This window comes from Drosophila busckii, chromosome 3L (assembly GCF_011750605.1).
Source record: "Drosophila busckii strain San Diego stock center, stock number 13000-0081.31 chromosome 3L, ASM1175060v1, whole genome shotgun sequence".
NCBI lineage: Eukaryota > Metazoa > Arthropoda > Insecta > Diptera > Drosophilidae > Drosophila > Drosophila busckii.
Genome location: NC_046606.1, coordinates 20,413,847 through 20,437,025, shown reverse-complemented (window position 1 = coordinate 20,437,025; position 23,179 = coordinate 20,413,847). Strand labels below are relative to the sequence as shown.

General features: G+C 37.5%; 1 protein-coding gene across 2 annotated transcripts in view; it reads left to right on the top strand.

Annotated features, from left to right (window-relative positions):
* The first annotated feature begins 3,957 nt into the window (after window positions 1–3,957).
* The window catches only part of LOC108598697 (AT-rich binding protein), a 61,137-nt gene continuing 41,915 nt past the window's right edge, over window positions 3,958–23,179 (top strand). Inside the window, exons 1-2 of one of the 2 annotated variants that reach the window (XM_017985420.1) lie at window positions 3,958–4,022; window positions 4,254–4,374. The gene's annotated coding sequence lies outside the window, so the exon portion shown is untranslated. Of the gene's footprint in view, window positions 4,023–4,235; window positions 4,375–23,179 lie in introns of those variants that run through there. The other variant, XM_017985419.1, reaches the window with a different exon arrangement.

The window sequence follows — 23,179 nt, the reverse complement described above, 5'->3', positions numbered from 1 at the left end:
GTTTGGAAGCGCAGCTGAGCTATTCGCCGTTGCCAAGCATGCAGCCACTTGTTAGCTATGTACATTACACATACGCAGTGTGTGCGCAAAATTTCAACAAGTCTTGTCTATCGATTTGAACTGCAGTTGTAGCTAAAGTCAAAAGTCCATAGCATATAAATTTCATACAGTAAATCTCAAAAATAGAGCCTATATATATATATATATATATATATATATATTGGCTTTGCAAAAAATTGATTACATTTTAAGCTTCGTTGGCGCTCGTGTTGACATTTTTCAGCGAATGCTTTTTAAAGTTGTCCAGTGACATGATTTGTATGTGTGTGTGTGGGTGTGTGTTTGTTTGGCTACTACTGTTTCTTTTAGCTGCTATAACTGTTATTTCTTCTACTTCAGCTGTGCTGCTGTCTTTGTGTGTGTGCCCAGCTGTGCAATTGTTGACACCCACTGCTGCATTAGAGAAAGAGAGAGAAAGAGAGAGACTGAGGCTGAAACCAGGCAGCGCGCTCCATTTGCCCTGCTGCTAGCGGCTGTTTTGCTCGCCTGCCTCTGGGCATCTTCATGGCTCGCACACATTGGGTTCATTACCCCTTGTGGTTGTGTCTGTAGTCGGCTCGCCATTTTCTATATGTATATAATATATTTATGCGACACTGAACACTTGGTGCCTATTCCCCACTAAATAATTAAAGTGCCGCTAACTTTCAAACTTTTTCTGAACTTGTGCTTCTCAACTTGCGACTATCGCTTTTTATTTATTAATACATAACGTTAAAACTGTGGCTATGCTGGTTTTTATTGATTTTCGACTACTTTGCTTTTGTCTTGGCTACAGTTTTGGAGTGCGCTTTAAAAAAAACTGCACAGCATGCCTTAATTTTTCAATTTTAGCAGCGTCTTTTAATTGAACATTTTCTTGAGCCGAGCTTGGGGTCGAAAACTTTTACCATATTGCACTTGTTCTAATTTTTTCTTATAGTTGTTTTTGAGGGCCTGTTGTTTTAAATAATTGTTATTGTTGCTGTTATACAGACAAATGTAAATTATAAACTTTTTAAATAGTAAAATCCGGAGGAAAGGGCAAAAAAGGTTGAGAAAACTGAAAAGCAAAAGAAATTTTATCTTGATTTTAATTTCTTGGCTAAGAAATAAATCATAAATAAAATCAATAAAGAGAAAAAAATATTTATTGAATGAAAGCAATCGAACAGCATATTTATATTTTTAATATTGAATAAATGAAATTATTTATTAGCCATTAGTGGATATATTAGTTGTCAAAAGGAATTTAAAAATACTAGTAAAAATAATAGTTATTTTCTGCAAAGCTCTTGGATTTTCTGAAGCTGTAATGAAAACCGCATTTCATAGCAAAGTCTTATGTTGGGTGCTACAATAAGCTTATTTAATAATGACACCCCAGGTGTCTTCAGTTAAATTTAAAGTAAAGTATGCACTTGTCGCCACTGCTGGAATGTCCAGGAGGCTCAAAGCAAGTTAACCGTAATACCATAGCCCACAAAAAGAATTTTTTCAAATTCTTAACACTTAAAAAATTTATTGATAATAGATAGATTAATAGATAGGTAAGATGAGCAGGAAATACACATGTACCTTCTTTCAGAGCTCAGACAGAAGTTTTTGTTTTATTATATTTTTTTATTATTTTATTTAAGCATCAAACTGCTTTTGATGCTAGAATTCTTGTGTTGTTTCGAGCTGCCACTGGCATTGCCAGCCTGCATTTTGTTAAACTATTTTTTGTTTTGCTCGCATTCACAAGTTTGTTTTTACTTTTGCCACTGTGTGTGTATGTGTGTCTTTTATTTATCTCGCTTGCGCTTTTTTGCATTCACAACGAGGGCAAACCACACACAAACACACACACACACATCTGAACATAATCTCACATATGTATGTGTGTGCACATGTGACAAGACAACGCGTGACAAGTGCAGGCGGCCCTCAAAAAAAGGGCAAAATGTTTGGAGAAGGAAAGCTGCAAAAATGTTAAATAGATGCACACATAAATTGCACTCTATATATTTATGCGCTGGCATATATGCAAATTCGTTTTCCATTCAACATCACAGCCAGTGCCAGAGCGGTCGCCTGGCCTGAGAAACTTTTGTAATTGTTATTGTTGTACTTGGTTTTTATCACTTGCTTAAGCAAGCGAATTATCGAAAAAAAATGTCATGATTGAAAACAATTTTCTTCGCTAAATTGCTTGGCCATTGTTGAAAGTTAAGCTGAGTAAAATTTCATAGGATAATTTAGCAAAACTTATCTAGTCATTCTCTGTGCCTGTCAGCTGTTTCTTTGTGTGGCAACCCACTCGTTGCGTGCTTCACTGCGCTTTGCTATTTAGACGCCTACAACTGAATCAACCCTCGAACTTGAGTCAGCAGGCGCGCCAATTTCAGCAATGTCTGTTTTATAATTTTCCGACACATACACACATTTCATAAGAGGGGCGCAGCAGCAGCGCATGTGGCCTCTATTTATGTATATTCTCACCTACATTTATTTTATTTAAACAGACACAAAAGCAAAAGGGATGCTGCTATAGCTAACGCTCGCTGACTTATACATAGGCAGTTAGCAATAAGAGCAGCATTAAGTAGCGCCAGTCGCCTAGGCAGTAGGCAACTTAATAAAGCGTAAAAGTTAAAACAACATAAAAAACAACATGTTGACGCCAAAGCAGCGCAAATAAAAAGCCAACAGCAAACAAAACTAAACTAGAATAAAAAAAAAACACATAAAAACAGCATAAATGTTAAGCTGCCAACGAAGTGAACGCACAAGAGCGTGAGAATATTTGGGAAAAGTCAACACAGCCGCGTAGGCTGTTCAAATTTGTGGCCCGCATGTAACTAGCGGCGTATGAGTAATGCCTGTGTATTGGATAAAATTAAGTGTGTTTTTGTACTGATTATTGCATTTGCATACATTTTACGTGTATTAAATGCTGAACAATCAGCGCTATTTTAAAATTTTCGAAAAATCCGCTTCAATGTATGCCAAGTCTTAGATGAACATAAAATTTATATTTATGGAGCATCAATCGAACTCATAAGTTTTTTACTTGCTGAAAGTCGAAAATTTAATTAGCTGCAACCTTTTTTAAGATTTTCAACTTAAGCTGGCTACGTTGGCTTTTAAGCGTTTGGATTAAGCGCATTTACACAGTGATTTTGCAGCGGCTACAGCCAAGCTTCATAGTCATCATCATCTTCGTCATCTGCTTGTGCTTTTTATGCTTGTCCTTTCACCCACAATTCACACACAGCTGCCTTTTTGTTGTGTCGCCAGCTGCACAGACACCCAGGTATATGCATAGACATATGTATATATGTCTACCTTTAAGCTTGCACTTCCATATACCATATACAGCAGCCAAAAGTCTGAGTGTGCTGTGTTTTTGCTTTCGTCAGCTTCATAAGCTATTGACAGATTGCTTTACGCTTTTGCTACTTCAACGTCTTTTCGCTTTCTGCATAGCTCGTCGGACTGTATGTGGAAAATTTAAAAAAAATTTCGGTTGCCAGCTGCGTGCTTAAAGCACATAATTAACAAGCGTTACACATGGCGTATACGTGTTATGCTTGCTTTTTAATGGAAATTTATGTTTTCGCCGCTACACTAATTGTAAATTTTGTTATTACTGCCGCTTATAATGCAAGAATTTATAGTCCGCATGCATGTTGCTTATTGCCAAATAGCTTACACTTTATTTTATGTTTTTCTATTTTAATTCCGACTGGCTTTTTCTCTTTTTCTAGCGCTTCGTAAAAACTCTGCAAAAGTAATACAGTGGTTAACTTCAAATGCGCTTTTTGCAACATCATCATTTATTTATCGACAAGCTACAGTGAATGCTAGCGAAAAAAAAATCAATTTCGTCGCGTGAATAATTCAATATTTTATAAATTAAAATCAGCATCACCATAAAAATCAGGAATTAATGTAGTGCCTAATGCAATGTGTAATAATATCAGATTAAGCGAGCAACAGTAAGCATAACGAACATAGAAAAAATTACAATATTAAATATAAAATATAATAAAGATACATAAATATGCGCACATAAATTTAATTATTGATAAAAAGTCATAAATAAGTATAAAATTAAATATACAGCATATATTCTGCGTTACCAACAAATTAAATAAATACAGATATTGTAGTTAAAAAAAGAATAACAAAATAAAATACATATAGCTTTATTAAAACTGCAACTGCAGCACTACTAGCTGAACATAAACGCATTCAATTTAATTGGAAGCCGGCCAAACATTTGTGCAAAGGATTCGTCATTAAATAACTGGTCAACAAAAGCAGTTGAAATCATTTTATACATTTTTGGTAAGCTCTTTATTAATTTTAATTTAAGTTAATAAAATAATAAAATAAAATCATTACAAGTAGTTAGAGAAAGAAAAGGAAGAATAACTTAAGGGATAGCATATTTTCCTTAAAAAAAATAAACGTAAAAAATATTTGTTGTAGTATTGCCTTTCAAAAAATTGAAAACTTAGTATTCAAGACTTTAATTGAGATTAAAAGTGGTACAACAATTTTTCAAAACTGAGAATCATATCCAAGAGTCATAGATTCTTTTTTATTGTAATTTCAGTAAAATTCAATTCAATTTCAACTGATATAACAAAACAATTTTAATGACGCCTGCCTTCTTTTATATTGAAGCATGAGTGCTTAAAGCACGTTTATGCTATGTTGATCAAGGACCTAAGTAATTCCTTTATAATTAAATAAAACTAAATAATGAAACTACAATCTAAGGCAAAAAACCTAATTGTCAACTTCATAAAAACGCAGTCTATATGTTCTCCTCAACCTTAGACCGAAGTATAACTTAAGCACGCATATAGATCAGCTAAAACTTCTACGCATAATAATGTGCGCAATAATCAATTATAAATCTTATTGAAATGTAATAAAATCAGAGTCGCATTAAAATCCATTCTTATGTCTGGTGAACTTTTAAAATTCATACGTCTGACTCTTACTTTATCGTTCTGTGTTATGCTTAATAAGCATTTAATCAAAATTGAAACCAGCAGAAAAGTAGCAACTTTTCTTAATACACATGCACGATGGCAAGCAACTTTTGTGAGTTAAGCTCTTAATTATTTGTAGTTTCTGGCACTCATTGGCAAATTAACCCGCAGCATTTTCATCAGCTTCATTTACCGCTTGCCATGAAAAAATAATAATGCACACAGATGAAAAAAAGCAACTTTTTTGCAGCTTTGCTCTTTAGCTCACGTTGTGTAGCTGATGGCAACGGTAGCGCTTTACCGTTTCCGTTACGTCTGGCTCAAACTACAAAACTTAACCGCAAATGTCACATGCAAATTCAGTTGTGTTGTTGTTATTGTTATTGTTGCCCTGTAACGGAAATGCAAGCGAAAAAGTAGCTGTAGCAAAGATTTTTATACATAACTTTTTATGTTGCTCATTGTTGAGACTTGTAGCGGAAAATATAAAATACGCGCCCAGAGCAATGAGTCTGTCTCTCCTTTGCTCTCTTTATGTGTGTGTATTTACATTTGCGCCATTTTATTTCATTTTCATTTGCAATTTTCTTTTGCGTGTGCACATTTCCTCTGCGACATACTAGTCGTGACTTTTTGCACTGGCTTCACTAAGTCGCTTCCCACCCACTCACACTCTCTCTTTACATTTCTAATTACACGCTCATTTTCCAACTTGAAGCATAGCGCCAAGCGGAAGTCACTCTGCCAGGGTAATGATGCTGCAGGGTACATGTAGCAAACCCACACAGTCAGTCAGTCAGTCAGACACTCAGTCACTCTCTGGCTTGTCTGACTGCGAATTTGAGCGCTTATGACGTTTAGTTAAATGCGACTGTCTTCCATGACCATAGTCTTATGCGTGCTACTCAATTTCTACGCCTTTGCTCTAACATTCTGTTGTCATCTGTCCATTCTTGCTATTTGCTGATAAGCGTTTTATAGCTTCAGCAATTTCTTTTCTCGTCTCGTTCTTTTCTTTTATGATTGCTCACTAATTAGCAGCGTCTGTGTTCTTGAACATTTTATAGGCCTGCCTATGCACCTACATTTAGGGATTAATTGACAGAAGCTTCTACCTTATGGCTGGCCCCTAGGGCTCGAACAGATATATTTTGCTTTAAAGGGTGCTTGTAAGATTATTGGACTCACCATATAGTATGCTGTTCGGTTAGGACAATTTCATGCAATTTTATATACATCTTGATAAAAAGAAAAAAGGTATTATTAAGGTGGAGACGCCATAAAAAATAAATATTCGTGATGAGCAATGCAAACTGAGTGGATTTTAAGTAAGTATTTTATAAACTAACAACAGGAAAATTTATTCTTGACAAAATTGGCAGTAATCTCTGTCTGTCAGACTAACTGGTAGTTAGGTCAGGATCAGTGGCATTTATTTGCACACGACTGTATTTTCCATATTGTATACTTTTAGTATACATTTAATTGTAATGAATTCGATGACAACTATCTCTTGAACACCCTTTTTTTATCACAGCCCCAAATGATTTTTAGTGTCCCAGTTGCTCGCTTTTGATGCAAGTTCCCTAAATGCTTGACCTGTGACTTCACAGACTTGTGACCATGTTTGTTATGTTGCTCTAATTGTAGTTGCTGTTTTTGTTGTAATGTGCTGCTTTTTGCCTTGGGGCCAAAGTAATTAAATCAATGTGCACGCTGCTCGCTGTTGCTATTTACAATGCTCGGCTTGGGCCTGGGCTTTGGCTTGGGCCTTGGGCCTGGGCCTGGGCCTGGGCCTGGGCCTGGGCTTGGGTTACTGTGTGTTACATCGAGGCGCGGCGCAGGACTGTTCCGTTGAACTGTTGTATTTGTGTTTGCTGCGTTTTAATTTCCATATTACGTGCGGCCATAGAATTTATCATCGAGTCGCAAAGCACACACAAATACAAGTACAAATGGAAATGCATGTAGATATTTTGGCCATGCAAAGTTAAACTAAATAAATTGCATAATCCACAAAACAAATTGGAAAATGCAAACCAAAACCCAAACAATGAGTACACAAATGTGTACAAAGATTCACAACGATAACAACAAACACAACAGCAACAATTACAACAATAGGCGCCTGCTTATTATTATTGCTTTTGTAGTTACTGTTGTTGTTGCTTCTATGTATCGTTGCTGTCCACAAATATTTATGCCAAATAACTCAACTTTTGCTAATTGCATATTTGGTGTTCATTAGGGTCATTCAATTGGGACGTTGCCAATGCCTTCAAGCCACACACACACACACATGCATATGCATATCGTATGTATGTGTGAGTGAGTTTGCTAATGCGCCATTTGAGGCATAACATTTGTATCAGAATGTTGCTTTTTAATATTCCAGGGAAATGTAAATAATCGTTTTACTTGCATTTTGTGCATGTATAATGAAAAGTAAATACATAATGCGAATTAATGTATTTTTTTTTTTGTTTTTATATATTGTTTGTTACTCAGCTGCCAAGTGAAATGGAAATGTACAAAAAGTGTTCCAATGAAAAATATAAATTGAATGCGCTTTGATGAAATTTTTATACACTTTCGGTTTCACAGCACAGAAAAAAAAAATTAAATTAATGTGCCTTAAGCTACAATTAATAATTGATTCGAATATTTGCTTAGTACTTGTTATACATCAAATTAATACTAGTGTGAATCGATTTCGCAGCTAGTTCAACTTTCCAACCAGAAGGGTAATCGAGTGTATATATAAAATAAAATAAACGTAAAACAAAAAGAAAGCAAAGTAATGAAGGAAAATTGAGTCCAACAACAATCACTCTTAAATACTTGCCACTGACGTTGTGCGCATATTGAAAATTCGTTACAATGATATCCTCGAGCGGCTTAAAAAACAATAACAAATTACTTTTTTAATGCTCGTGCTGTGTATACATCGGTGTTTGCCTGTGCGTGTGCGTGTCCATGTGTGTGTGTGTGTGTGTGTGTTTGACAAAAGATTTTGCTTGTTGCGGGCTGTAAAAACATTTTTCCATATTAAGCGAATGGGCTGCAGCTACCGCTACCTGCTGAAAATCGATTAAGCTTTTGGGGTATAACTGATTGTTTGCTGTGCGACTCAACTGCGGCTGCGATGCGGCTGGGAAGGGCGGGAGGGCGTGTTGATTGAAAAGTTGGTCGAATTGTTGGCATGAAGTACCCTACCCGAGACGCCTCGCTTGCTGCGGGAGTAAAAACAGTTCAAGTTGGGGCTGTGGCTGATGCTTTAACATGCAGACAATAACCAACTTGTTTATGTTTATACATTGGGGAATTCATCTAGTCGTGCCAGAGGCCCCACATCCTCCCCCTCACAAACACAAACGCCAACTTCATCGTTGTCTCTGTTTCTTTTGCCAGATGCCAAAAAGTTTTTGCCAGCATTTTTGCCTTTCGCCAGCTTCGTCTTTTAAGCATGCCCTCACATTCGGAATAGCTAGCTCATTCGCATTGCTGTTTAGCATTTTCAAGGACGCGTTTCTCTGATGATGAGCAGTCCAAAGAGAAGCTCGCATACCAACATACGTACATACGTTCGTTGGGTTCGCTTAGCACTAAGTTATTCAATATTTCGGGCGCGTATAAAATTACTAAAAGGGTTTCTCGCTCTCGTTCTCACTCTGATGCCAATTGACTTCTACAAAACTTGGCTATATGAGCATCAGCAGCTGTGAAAACACCCTGGCCAAAAGTTAATGTGCATAGCACTCATGACTAAATAAAAGTAACAAAAATTCATGTTGCCCAACATTAAGGCTAGAAATATTCTTGAATCTTTTACGAACAATCACAACAATGAGACACATGAATTTTATATCAAGCGTTAACAGTGATTTATATGCTTCAAATATGTTCACAATGTTTTATTATTGCTTTTCAAAGTTATTCTTTTACTAAGCATTGAACATTTTCCTCTTTGCTTTGAAGATTAATTTATGCTAGAGTTTTAAATTAGTTAAGTTTTCCATATATTCTAACAAACTCAAAATCTTGAGCTAGCTTCCAAACAACCTGTTTTTACTTATCTAATATATAACTAAGATAATTTCAATTTAGGCGATCAAAATCTTTGTGGCATTGACCATGTTACAAAACATGCTTTTAAACTGTGTATTAATTATATACAATAGTCAGAATGATAAATTAATTTAACTCTTATCTGGCAAATGCTATGGATATAATATGTTTTAACATTTTAATTATGAAAGAACTTGAAATTCAGAAATCGATGTAAGATCTGCGCCTGGAACAATTGTGAGAGTCTCTTGGAAACGACAAGAAATTATTCTTTAAGTCTTCAATAGCTTTAACTACGTATACGTATTACAGCTTAATTGGCTACCAAATGGCAATTCCTAGAAATAGCGTAGTTAATGCTAAGCTAACAGAGAAGTAACTCTTTTTAATGCGTTTTGCGCATTTTGCCACAATAAGCAGTTTACTATAAAATGCTGCAGTTGACATTTGCATGTGGCAAGCAGGCTCGTTCCAGTGGCAAGTTGCACGTTGCCATTTGGCAGCTGCGGCAGCTTCAGTCAGCAGACTGAGTGCCACATAATTTCGCATATGAATTGGCAGCTTAGTTCACATCACAAAAAAATTGCATTTATGTAAATCTCGATACGCTTATTCAATACAAAATGCATGCAATTTTCTTTTAAAGAGACGGGCCTTTCATTCTTCCATTTTTAGATTATTGGACGATTTATGAGACTTTTTGATTGGCGCTGGCATAAAATATAGTATATGGGCGCACGTCATGGCGTAAACATGTTTACCAGCATGTCGTATGGGTGATAAGTAAACGTACTTATAGAAAAGAAAAAGCACGTTGCGCATACGCCGCGTAGTCAGTGTCTAACACTAGCATAGCAACTAACGTCGCCTGCGTGTTTATCGCTTAAATTGCCCAAGCATCTAGCAGATACAAGCACAAGCACTGTCGTACGCTCTACGTGTATGCCTCAGCTGCTTAGAAGTAAAATCAATAGAATGTGTTTAATAAGCCGAAACTGTGCTTTAGATAACAAGTCTATGGGCAAACGTTTTTATTGTTATAGACGTGAAAGATACAACACACAAAAAGGAAGAAACACTTGTATATTTTAGCTGCTGGTGCTGGCACGTGTCATGCATTTTAATATAATCTACTCGCTTGGCCGTTTTAATCAGCTTTAGATTTGTCTGTACCGTTGCTTCTAAATTTCTAGCAGCGCTTTGGTCGTTACAACTGATAATATGAAGCCAGTGCCTCAAATCTGCCACCAATGCCACTTAAATATATCTGGGCATACATATTATGCTTCAAAGCATCTTTTATGTTCTTTTTTTGTACACTGACTCAAGCAAATGTTGTCCTTGTTGTCGTTGGTCACTAACCCAGACAACATTGCTCCAAGGCGTAGACTGACCGACCGACTCACTTGGCCCACTACATATGAGCAGCCTGGTATACTTGCTCTGCTTGTTTTCATACTCTCTTCAATGTTATTGTTCTGACTGTTGCATTTTTTATGCAGCAGCAGTGGGAAGGCAGACGCTGCTTATTTTTTTCATATTTATTTATATTTCTTTTCTCCATTTTTAGTGGCTCCGCTGAGCACGTGTGTCCGTCTGCGTGGCAGGCGTTGACCTTCTATTGTCATTTGACATTTGATGGGCGGCTTTGAAGTGACGTTTACGTCATGTCTTTTGGCTCACTCAACAAATTGAAGGCTAGCAAAAGCATGAGATTCGTTGAGAATTTATGACTGCGCGAAAATCTTCTAACCATTCTAACCACCTACATATATAAATTTATGTACTGAATATTATATATATATTTTTTTTTAATATATATAGAGCAGTTGTTCATTAAAGCCGTGACTCTATGACAAACTGTAAGACAACATTTTTTGCAGCAACACACTTTATGTTTTTCTATTCATATATTTTCTTTCAATCTATTCTATGTATCACTTTATATATTTAATTTGTACGTACAATATCTTACGAAATTCGAAAATCTGCAGCTTAAGCTTTTGTCTTTTTCAAAAGTTCTCGGCTTAGACACGATACGCAAATATGTGCAAAGAGTTTCATAAGACCGAGAATGCGAAACAGACTTCATTTAGTGAAAGTATTTCTGATCACGCCGAGTAGCTGTATGAATATAGCTATGTCTGAATATAGATTACAGCAACTAAACACACATTATATGGTACGTACTTATTGTAAGTCAGTCAGCATATACAAAGCTGACACTCATATTAAATGTTGCTTTTAAATTTCGGTAAAAGTAAGTAAAAGCACTCAGTCAACATGTGAAATGTTAAATTCGTCAACACATGCCCTAACAGTTTGTAGCCTAGTGATTAAAATTACTGACTTTATTCTTACGTTACATCAGGAAAATGCTGTACTGGGCTCGTTATGTCGACTGTGCTCTTCTTTTTCAAATACTTAGGGTTATGTTATGTTCTCCCGTTAAAACGGCTTAAAAGCTAATTATGTAAGTGTCTGCGTTGTCAGAAGAATCGAATATTTGACCTCTTTATCAATATTTAGCTAATAGCAGCTTGGATTTGTTAGGGTAAAAAAGTAGTGGCAAATTGAAAGGAAATTATATAAAGCAATAGGCTTTTATTTGCTATTCAAGCAACTTAATAGGCACAATATTTTTATTGTATTATTGCCTCAATTTCTTAGCGCAGCAAATGCTACACATAATTCTTGTCCTTCATAAAAGCAATTTACAGCGCATACACACGCTCCCTTATAAATGTGTGTGTGTGTGTGCGTGTAGGTTTGAAGAAATTTTTCACTTAACGCACAAGTGGCAGCGCTTGCTCGCCTGCCCCTCGGTTATTGCCCATGCATGCTTATGGGCCAGCACTTAGTCTCTCACACACTCATCAGGCTTAAAAAACGAAAATATTTATAGGGAGATGTGTATGCCCAGAGGCGAATTTTATGCGAGCAGTGTCCCGATTTATGTGATTTTCTATGCTTGCCTCGGTTTTTTAATAAACAAGCAAGTGCTATATAGATTCATACATATGCATGTGTGGGTATGTGTGCGTGTTGCTGCATAACGGCAATTTGTGTGCGCTGTGCCAATATTTGTAGCCACAGTTCGGCGGGAATATCAAGATCATAATCTTTATGGCTATTGCTAAACCATCCCAGCCTAAAGCCTAACTGGACGGCCAAGCCCAAGCGCGAACCGAGCAAACAGCTCGAGCGACAAACAAGCAATGAAATCAAATAATCGGAGGGTTGCCAACAATAACAACAACAGCAGCGACAATAAGTATAACAACAAATTGTGTGTCACATAAATTATTTGCTGCTGAATTGGCAATTATTTGTTGTAATTTATTGTGTGATAAATTCATGTGCCATGCGTGTGTGAATGCCTAGACGCTTGTGTATTTTTTTTTCAATTTAAAAATAATTAATACGCCAGCAGAATGTAGCTCAGCATTTGTAGCATTTCTCGCTGCCTTGCCAGGCATTCAAACAAATTAAGCGCTCGCCATTGTTTGCGTATGCACAATACACAGACACACATGCATACACGCGTACATGTGTGTGTGTGTGTACTTTGCCTTATAGACATGCTTGCATTATATGCAGCTGCTATCCAGGAACAACAACAAGAACACGAGCAGCTTGCATACAATATGTAATGACTTAAGTCAACGATGTCAATCATTGTTGTCATCTTCATTTAATCAATACATATACATTGCCAGTATGCATGTGTATGTGGGTGTGTACTTACCAGACGGACATTCACTTTGCTGCAGACAGCTGCAGTTGCTGCCCTTGCTGCCTGCTGCTGATGTTGGCAGCAACTTAACTCAACTCAATTCGAATCAATGCATGCATTGTCCTTTACCCAAAGCCCGAGCTGTCATCAAGACGCCGTCACTTGCCTTCTGTCTGACTTCACTTTGCTGAATGGCGTTACTTCACTGACATTCTCAACTACTGAAGTGAAAGCCTATGCATAAATTTTTAAATTCCCTTTTTTTTTGCTTTAGTAAATAAATGTTCAACGTTTTGCTGCGGGCATAGTTTAGCAATATTCATTAATTTCATTTCAAACTTGTTGTGCACTCTAATGAGGCTGCAGGCGCCTTGCAACAAAATTTTCAAAAGTCTTAATGGATTAAAATGCAACTGCACTCACATACATGCAGACAAAAGCTCATTAAGCGCGCACACATACAAAAAGTCAAACAGCTCAATAAGTTAAAAGCAAGAAGCAGACGCGCTTGAAAGTATGCAATGGAATATTTGCGACGCACTGCAAAAGTCATTTGCGCTTTGAACTCAATTGCTACCCACCCGTTAACACACACACACACACACACACATACATAGTATTAAGCACACTGCTCGCTTATGCGTGTGTGTGTGTGTGCCAATTTTTCAATTGCTTGCATAATTAAAATATTGCGCATTTGCAGCGTGCGACTACATTTATTGATGCTGTGCGCTGCTTTGTGCGCCGCTGAGTGCAGTCAAAGACATAAATCTCTTTTGGCCCACGCAAGAACAAAAGGCGCTAGCACAGTCTGTAGTCGGTATTCAGCAGTCGGCACTCGGTAGTCGGCAGTCGGCAGTCGACGGTAGTCGCATTCGATTTGCCTTGGCTATGATAATTTACGATCTTTTGACTGTGCCGGCGGCTGTTAAGGTTGTCGGTTGGTTCATAGCAATGCTTTTAATAGCATTTGCATGCGCTTTATGAAATATGAGCGCAAATTGATGTCATTGCAGTGTTTAGCTTTGAATTTCCATTTTCATTTATGGCCTAACGTTTTGGTTTGTGTGCTCAACATTAATTGGCAAACGCTTTGGGTTTGACTGTCGCCAAAGCTTTTGGGCCTAACACTAATTTATCTATGTAGATGAGTGTGTGTGGCTGTATGTTTTGTTAGCATATTATAATCGGCTCATCGTGCATTAGTTGTCTATTTTATGCGCAATTTAATTTATGCATTTTCAATTGAATTTTACATTTGAGGTTTGTCTCGTTTGCTCTGTGATAAATAACAGTTTGCCTGCATTAGTGCGCATTAAATTTTAATTTAGCTGTACTTTTTTTTAAACGTAAATAGATCTTAATGCGACGATTATGCTGCAAAAATTAAAGCTTTTTTTTAATTTGGATTTAATTTGGATAGCTCTGCTTTAAGGATTTTGTTATGTCAAGCAAATTAAAAACGTTTAAACAAACTATGCAATCGGGCAGACAAACGATTTTGGCATTTCAGCCAAATTGAGTCTGACCACCGACCAGCACAACCAAAAAAAAAAAGTGAGTCTATGATAAAGAAAAGCAAATTTATTCCCACTTGCAGCAGAAGCAGCAGCAGCAGGAGCTGTTTTTGTTGTTGTTGTTGGCATTGCCAATTTAAGCGTAAATGCAATTGGAATTTTCGCAATGAATATTTAAACAAACGCACACACTTACACACAGAGAGACACAGATAGACATATACGGTGTAGTGCATACAATTAACACAAGTGTTGGGCAAAGTGCATGCGTAATGCGCAGCAGCTAGCACAACCTGGCTTGTCGGCTGCTGTCCGTCACATTGTTGCATCGGTTGCACTGCCGGCTGCGCTCTGCGTGTGGTTTTAGTACACACTTCGCTGCCGCTGCGCTGTCAGTCAGCAAAATGAGCGTAAAAATTGTAAATAAATTACCAACACGCCCCCCCCCCCCAGAGACACACAGCCACACACACGACCCACACACACACGCAGCTGGCATTAAAAATATAGTTAATGTGCCCGAGTTCTGCGGTACGTAGAAGTGTGCAAGAGCAGCACAGCGCAGCAGCAGTTGCAGTTGCAAGACACGAACAAAGCCATGCGGCTGAAGTTTGCGCTTAAATCATAGCTTCCACACGCCTGGAGTGCAGTCTGTGCCAGATAAGGCTGCAAAAGTTAGCAACGACGACGACTATAACAGCAGTAGTTAGAGCTGCATATGTGCGATGGCGGCGCTTGGGCTTATAACTCATACGACGTGTGTGACAGCAGTGGCCCGAGGAGCGATAGAGTAGCAAGCAAGTGGCAAGCTTAGCACCAGCGACAGCTTAAACTTTTTCAGACGCCACGTGTAGTGGCATAAAATACTTTAACTGCTTAAGTATCTGCTGGCAAAGACAAATCAAAACAAATTTATTTAAATTCGAATTAAATTCGTATAAATATTGCTCTCCAGTTTGCTACAATTGCTTGTAACATGTAGCGCCTTGTACTTAAATGCTAAGGCCTCGACCTAAGCCATTTTAATTGCGCTTCTAAATGCCAACTGGGCTTACTGCACTCACTTAGCCACTCGGCCTACACTTGGGCTTTCGCTCCTCGGCCACAGATTTTGTCACAGACTGTGACCAACACTTTGATTTATGCACGAACAAGCTGCCAAGACGTCTTTGCCTACGTGTACCGAGCCCGAGCACGAGTACAACGATTTCAATTTGCGTTAACTAGTCGGCCAGACTTCACACACAGCCTCTGCCTGCTCTGCTGAGTTGAGCTGAGCTGAGCTGAGCTGAGCTGAGCTGAGCAATTGCCAGCTGCTTTTTTGGGCCAAACCCTTTTGCTGTTGGTTAGGGCGAGAGGCGAGCATGGAGCTCGACATCCGGCGCTTGTTATTGTCACACAGCCTGGCCATTGCCGTTGCCGTTGCCGTTGCCGTTGCCGTTGCCGTTGCCATTGCGGCACGCCATACTGTTGATTTGATTTTGTGCGCCTTGTTTGTGGGCGTGGCACTTGCACAATTTCGCATGTGAAATTTTCGCTGACTGACATGTTTTGCCATTGCTATTGTCGCCGTCGACGTTGTGTTTTTATTTTTCGCCAACTTGGTAGGTAATTTTTTAATGCATTTAAACGGCCGTCAAGTGGCTGACGCTGAGGCCGTCTCTCTGCCTCTCTTTGCGTTTTCATTTGGTTGCCATTTTCAACAGCGAACTGTTGAAATATGCAAAAACCTCGAGCACTTTAGCAACATACAAATATGCATACGTTTTCATCCCCCCCCCTTGCCTGTTGATAAAGCCCACGACTTGCTGCAAAAATTTAGACATATTCAGTTTTCAGTTACAACAGACACAAAACGTAAATACCATCGCATAGACCAAAAATACAAAAAGGAAAAGTTTTTATTTTGTTTTCAGCAGTTGTAGGCCTATCATTGCATGCTTTTACGAGTAGTATGTGATGAGCACGCTAAAGCATGAGAGCAGCGAAACACATGCTGTGCATTCTAATGCTCTACATTATTAATAGGTGTATTAGTTATTAGCTGTAAAAGCCTTAAGCAGTCACGTTGAATTGGAGCTAACCCTTAAGTTGAAATTTGATTTAGAGGACTTACATTTATGAAGTATATGATTGTAGGAAAAGCCAAAATTAGTTTTGAAATGGAAATTTGCATAAAGTTAAATTTGACTATAGTAAATTGTCTATAGAATAGATTGGCAAACATAAAACTAGAAATTTGAATAGGCGTGAAAAAATCGGGGTATATGAATAGTTTAAAAATACAAATACAATAAGTCTTATGTCTGTTAAAGGGAAGCTGGAAGAATGAATAAAAAAGATTAGCCAAAGCTTGAATTTATCTATGTGCTTACTGTGTCAATATATTGTTTTAGGTAATCGCTTATCATTCATTACTTTATTTTTAGTTTTAATAGTTGCTGATTGTTTTTTGAATGTCGAAGAGTATCTAAATGTCGGCTCGTCGCTTTAATAATTTCATGTTATTTGTTGTTTTTGCACTTCAGAGCGGTGCTCGTTTGTCGAGTGCATAAAAAATTGAAATAGAATACAAACATGTTGGCAACTTTTCGTTCAACAACAACAATCTCAATGTGTCGGTCTGCCCGTCGCCTTGTCCCCTTGTCTGTTGGTTGGTTTTTGGGCCCTGCCTATATCAGCAGCAAAAAAAAAGTTTTAACTGATTACGTTTGCCGTTGATAATGTTGAGTGACATTTGGTTTGCGTATTAACTTAAGTGAGCGACAGCAGGGCCCCGCCCCACTCAGAGCACCGCTGCAATGTCTGTTGGCATGTGTATAGCGGTGTAGCCCTGGTGGGGGGTGGTGCGTGTGTGTGTGTGTGCCCCTTTGGGGGAATTGCGAGTTAGTGCGGCATTTGCGTGCACACTGATTGCCAAGGGGCTTGTGTTTCAATTAAAACGATTTTTTAATGTGTGTGCAAGTTGCGCTCTGCTCTGTTGATTCGTATGGGTTAACGCAGACACACACACACATCCATAAGCTCATGCACATTTTTAGAAAATGTAAGAAATTAATTTTGTGAAAAATATGACAGCCACGCTAATGCAACATGCTCAAATTTGTTATTGCTCTCTTGCAGGTGAGTGAGCACGAATTAGAGTTGAGCTTGCTGTTTGCCGTTGACTTTCCTGAGTTTTATTCAAATAAAAGTGTAAAAAAAGTAAATATGTTGTTTAATTCCTTGTTGTTTGCTCAGTTTATTGAAACTGCACACATCTTGAAATAATATAGAATTAAATATTTAAGCTGCAATTATTATTCTATGAGTAGTATTTACAGTAATGGAGCAATTTCCATGTCGTTCGTAAAACATATGTATATTTGCAAATATTTAATGCATTTTTGTTAATTCGCTTAGTACAAATTCAATTCTAGTACGGCTCGAAAAAAATATTTCGTCGGGAGCTGTCGAGGTTTTTCGACCGCTGTCTGCAAGGTAACTTGTTTTACTTGTATGCTTACGCTAACACTTAAAGCTCCCCCTTATTGCAGCTCATTTAAAATGCGCGTTGCGTAGTTTTTAGTTATAATTATAATTTTATTAGAGCTGAGTGCAACAAGCCCATCAAGGCGAACGAGCCGAGGCGAACAGAAAATTAAGAAAGGTTAACAATTTTAAGGCAAGTTAATAACTAAGTATACAATAATAACTCGTTACTTATTTTGCAAACTTAACGGAGTGTAATTATATATAAATATAATAAAATCAAACTAAATAGCCTGGAGCTTCGAACATATTTATTAATAGTTATTTGTTGTACTTTATTGAAAAAAAAAATTGCATATTTTCATGTGATTAGTTTATTAAAATTAAGCCCGCAACAAGTACATATAACTTTAATTTAATTTATAAATTTCGCGTTCTAAACCTTTTCACACATTTTACATTTTTATGAAATCCGTAAATGCCACTCTTTACATATTTGAGATAGATTGTGCTTCCTGCTCAATATGCTGCTTCCAAGCTCAAATCTATTAAACTCAGATTACTTGCCTGATATGGGCAAGCTAAAGCATGTGTTTAAGCTGTGCGGTAACTGTAGCCAGCTTGGTCATTTAACCCTATCGTTACAAGGATGTGCATGTTCAACGTATACAGGACAGCACAATAAAATGTCAACTCAACATTTGGCCTGTAAACTGAAAAAAATTAAAGCGATGTTCTAGTCGCAGTAATCGAGGTGGCAGCTAAAAAGCTTAACGACAATTGTCAAACAGATATATGTTACTGTCTGTAGTGTTACCTGGCCAAAAAGCTTGCCCTTAACCTTAGTCGGCTTAGACGTAGCTAAAATGCATGCATATATCTTTTAAGCCCTTTTGCCAAACCAATAAACCAGCACTTAACCACAATTACCCCCTCATGCTAACAAGCATGAGTTTGCCGGGCTAGCAGTAGCAGCAGCCGCCCTTGCTATGTTTTTTATGCCTCGGACTCAAACTCTAACAGACAGCACCCTAGCTGTCTTGTATGTGTGTGTGTGTGTGTGTGTTGGTAAAATCATGTGCACTGCAATCAGTCTTCATTTACACTTTGCACCTGAGGCGCTGGGGAGAGAGAGACAGAGAGAGAGAGAGAGTATGAGGAGCCTTGTGTTGGGGCAACAACTTTGAACCTGCATGCAAGGCGAGCCAAGCACAGCTCTGGGTAACAAAATTGAGCTGAGTGTGTGTTACACACAGAGAAACAAACAAATATTTTCGCTTGTGGGCAAAGGGACACAGAGTGGAGTGGGGTAGACTGTATAGAACTTTGGTGGAAAGTGAAACAAGCTGATTTTTATTATAACTATGTGTATTACAAATGTTGCTGTTGTTGCTTTGCTTGTTGCAGCTACTGTTACTGTTTCACAAAAGTTGCACTTTCATGTAACGCTAACGAGTATCAAAAACAACAACAGCACCAACACCATCAGCAGCAGGAGCAGCAGCAGCAAGTTTACAGTGGGGCTGGGTTTAGTAGGGTGTTGTTTTGCTTTGTTCTTTTTTGAGGAATAAGGGTAGTCGTATTTCCGTTTATTTGCTGCGCGCGCTTTTGCGCCAGTTCCCATGTTCGGTTTTAAGCCATTGTATTAACTTGACTTTTATTTCATCATTACAAATGTTGTTGCTGTTAGCATTGTTAACATGCAGGCACTGTCGAGTTTACTTATTTAAGGCGACACGACTGCGCCCTCTTTGCTTTGCTTTTATTGTTGCTTTTTAGCGCCCTTAGCCATCAAGCTTTGCTGCTGCATATTCAGAATTGTATTAAATATTCTGTAGGCCAATAGTCATTCACTTTGCTCTGGTGTGGATTAGGCTATGTATACGCCATGTTGTCTGCCTGTGGCTAGCGCTTTGTTTGTTTGTTGTTTTGCACTATGTTTCGAATTTAAATGTTTAGCATGTTAATTATAATTACAAGTTGGTTCTACAGCGTTAGGCTACACCGCTGACCCATTGCTACCTTTTTGTACAGCTTGCTGTGCATATAGAGAGTCTCTCCAAAATTCTAGCTGAGTCACATTGGAAAAACTTGTGCAATGAGTCAGCGCTAGCCAGAGGCTTCAACAAAATGAAATCAACTGAAAATTTGCATGCCAAACTGGGGGAGAAACAAGACAAAGTTTTGAAACTAGTTGCATGAGTGCGTTGAAATTTATAAACTTGGTTAGCCAACTTGCTTAAATGAAAGTAGATTTCTGAGTATTTTTAGTGCAATAAACTGTACTTAAAGCAGAGTTATTAAATTAAGATTTATACAATTAAGTGCAAACTTTTACGAAATACTTTTTCTTAAAGTTCTGTCCCTTATGTTAGTACAAAATAAATTCTAATAAATGTGGCCGCAGTTCAACGTCCAGTTGACGGTGATATATTTTTTAAAGTTGCTTATTGCTCATAATGACAATTGATGAACAGAAATTTGTAAGTTTTTTTTAGGAAGTCTTGCATAACTGTGAAATAATGAGTACTAATCAAGATCAGTAATAATTTGATTACTTTTACAAATGCAGGCCTCAGTTCTAAAAATGTTATTTATTTAATAATACAATTGGATTGATGTGTATATAGTTATATATTAAATTAAATTAAATAAAATCATAGTTTTATATTAAATTAAACTTAACACTATTATTCTTCAGTTTATGTATGTAGTTTAATGCCTGTAACGTAAACTATCTTAACTCCATTTAGTATTTTAATTGGCGACTTCAACTGTTCATGATTCATTCACCAATAATGGATTAGGATTACTTGAAATAACTGATTGTTTTGAAGAAGCCCAAAGAAAATTTCGAGCATTTTCAACTATTTTGATAATAGTTCGCAAAAATTTTTTGATAATTTCTAATTTATTAGTAATTTAAAATAGTCCATGGTCATTACGAATATTTGCTAAACTAACTATGTTGCTATAGGACAATATGCTGATTATTTATCATAAACAGATTGCATATGAACTTAAACATAAGTAAATTAAATTTCTGACTTACGCTTAGCTGCGTGGCCCAAAAGAGATATACAGGATATTAATGTTATGTAATGCAGAGCATTTCGATTATGGATATACACTCTTATTGCTCTAGCACTAATCAAATCGAACTGCAATTAAAGCTGAGCTCAGCTTGCTGTATACAATAATTGCAAATGACAAACGCAGAGCTTAATATTTTGATTTCTAATTTCCGTCGGGCAACAATTGACATAGCCAGACCGGCTGCTGCTGGTGCCGCTGTCTGCGCTGGTCAGCCAGTTAAGCAAGAGCTGGCAGCCAAAGTTGAGCAAAGATATACTACAAATAGAATCAGCGCTGACTACGTGGGGTTATGCCTTTGTTTTGTCATTACAATATGTCAAAATCATTTACACGCTCTGCCACAAAAGTGGTGACGTTGCCACTGAATGGAGCACACTACCCAACCGGCCGACCAACTAACGGCTGGGTAGTCTTGTAGTACGTACACTAGACTGTGTTTGGTCTGGTTGCATATCATGGCTCAAGGCATGTCAACAAAATTTTGCATTTGCAATCTGCTCGTCTAAACTGGGCAACCGCAAATAAGTTTTTGGGGCTCTTTGTGCAATGACTTTGTTCTAGGTGTGTGCGTGCGTGTATGTGTATATATATATATATATATATACTATTTGTCTGCTTATAATTTGCAGCGCAAATGACCGAAAGGTTGTCTGCCGTCTGACTGGTGCTGCTGCTGCTGCTTGGGCAAAGCAAATTACAGCTTTATGAATTAATGATTGCGGGCTGGCCATAGAGTTTTAGTTAAATTTCCAGTGCATTTTGTTTGCCTGTTGTTCGCCTTTGTGCTAAGCAAATAATACACTATAACTGGAGTTGATAAGCTCTGCCTGTAGCTTGGACAAAATAAATTTTATTTTATGTGTAATCTCTTGTCGTGTGTTCTAATATTTATTCACTATAAATTTAAGCTGCATGGAATTATATTCATAGCTTCGTTATTTTTAATTTGAGCGCATTTATGTTTCGTTGCTTTGATCATAGAAATTTTCTTGATTGCATGTTGTTCATACGCCATGTGGACGTACGAACAATCTACGGCCATTTGCCATTGTGCTTCACTCAGCTCTGCTTTGGCTTACTGCTTTGTCTGCTAGACATTTTGCTCATTATAATGGTTAGATTAAAAGCCATTTTGTTTGCTTTGCGGCTAACCAAGTTGTTAATATGCACAATCATTTACTCGAGACGTTTTGTGTGAAAGACCAAAGACACTTTGTGGTCAATATTTGCCAGGCGCAAACTCCTCATAGTCAGCTCTGTACATTGAAAACACATTAAAATTAATTGCAATATTCAGCGCACTGCGTACAGAGCAATACTTTTTGGTGCGGAATCGTTATCCACTGGGCCAATAATGTTAATTGCATTTTCATGCTCAATTTTACACACAACAACTTGTAAATTAATTTGCAAGTTTTATTGAACAAATGCATGCAGCTACGATTACTAAATAGCCATATAGTTGGCTTTGTTTAATTAGTTATGCCAGCGTGTCATTGATTGAGTCATTAATAGCAAACAAATTGCATATTATTGTGCAGTCTAAATCGCTGACAGGCATATTTGAGCCCAAACAGAATCAAACTAATATCATACCAGCCAGAAAGAGAGAGAGAGAAAGAGATGTAGGGACATAAGTGAGATGTATAGGCCGGGCTAAATTCTGAGCACGAGCTCAGCCAACAACTTGTGGACAAAAATAATTTTTAATGAAAGTGTTTTGCTGATAAACATCTCCACACAGTCTGGCTAAAACTTATGCTGCATCGAAAAGTATTCCTCGTTGCTTTAAGTGAACATTTCAACATGCTTGGGATTTGTTTGCTGGCTAAAAATAGTTTTTTGTTTTTAAACAAAGAAATGAAATAACTGCAAACTTGTGTAATCAAATCAATTAGAAAAAGCGACTTAGTTCTTGCTGAGGGGATTGCCAATATATGACAAAACGTAAAATATAGATGTAAAATATTTGTGGCACTAACTTGTCTTTAAAATGGAAAATGATATCATGAAGTTCAGCAAATACCTAATTGCGACCCCATTTATTCTTGATCAGCAAGACAAGCTGAGTTTATTAAACTCTGGTCACTTTATGTCCGTGTGAGCAATAAGATATGATCTATGTTAGGGTCACCAAAATTCGTCTGAACATATTTACCACCGCAGATCGCGCGCTCTCAACTGCAGAAAAATTCAAATTGTAATTTTTAAAATGAGGACGCTTAGCTGAAAGTAAAGCAAACAAACGTCAAAAGTTGGCT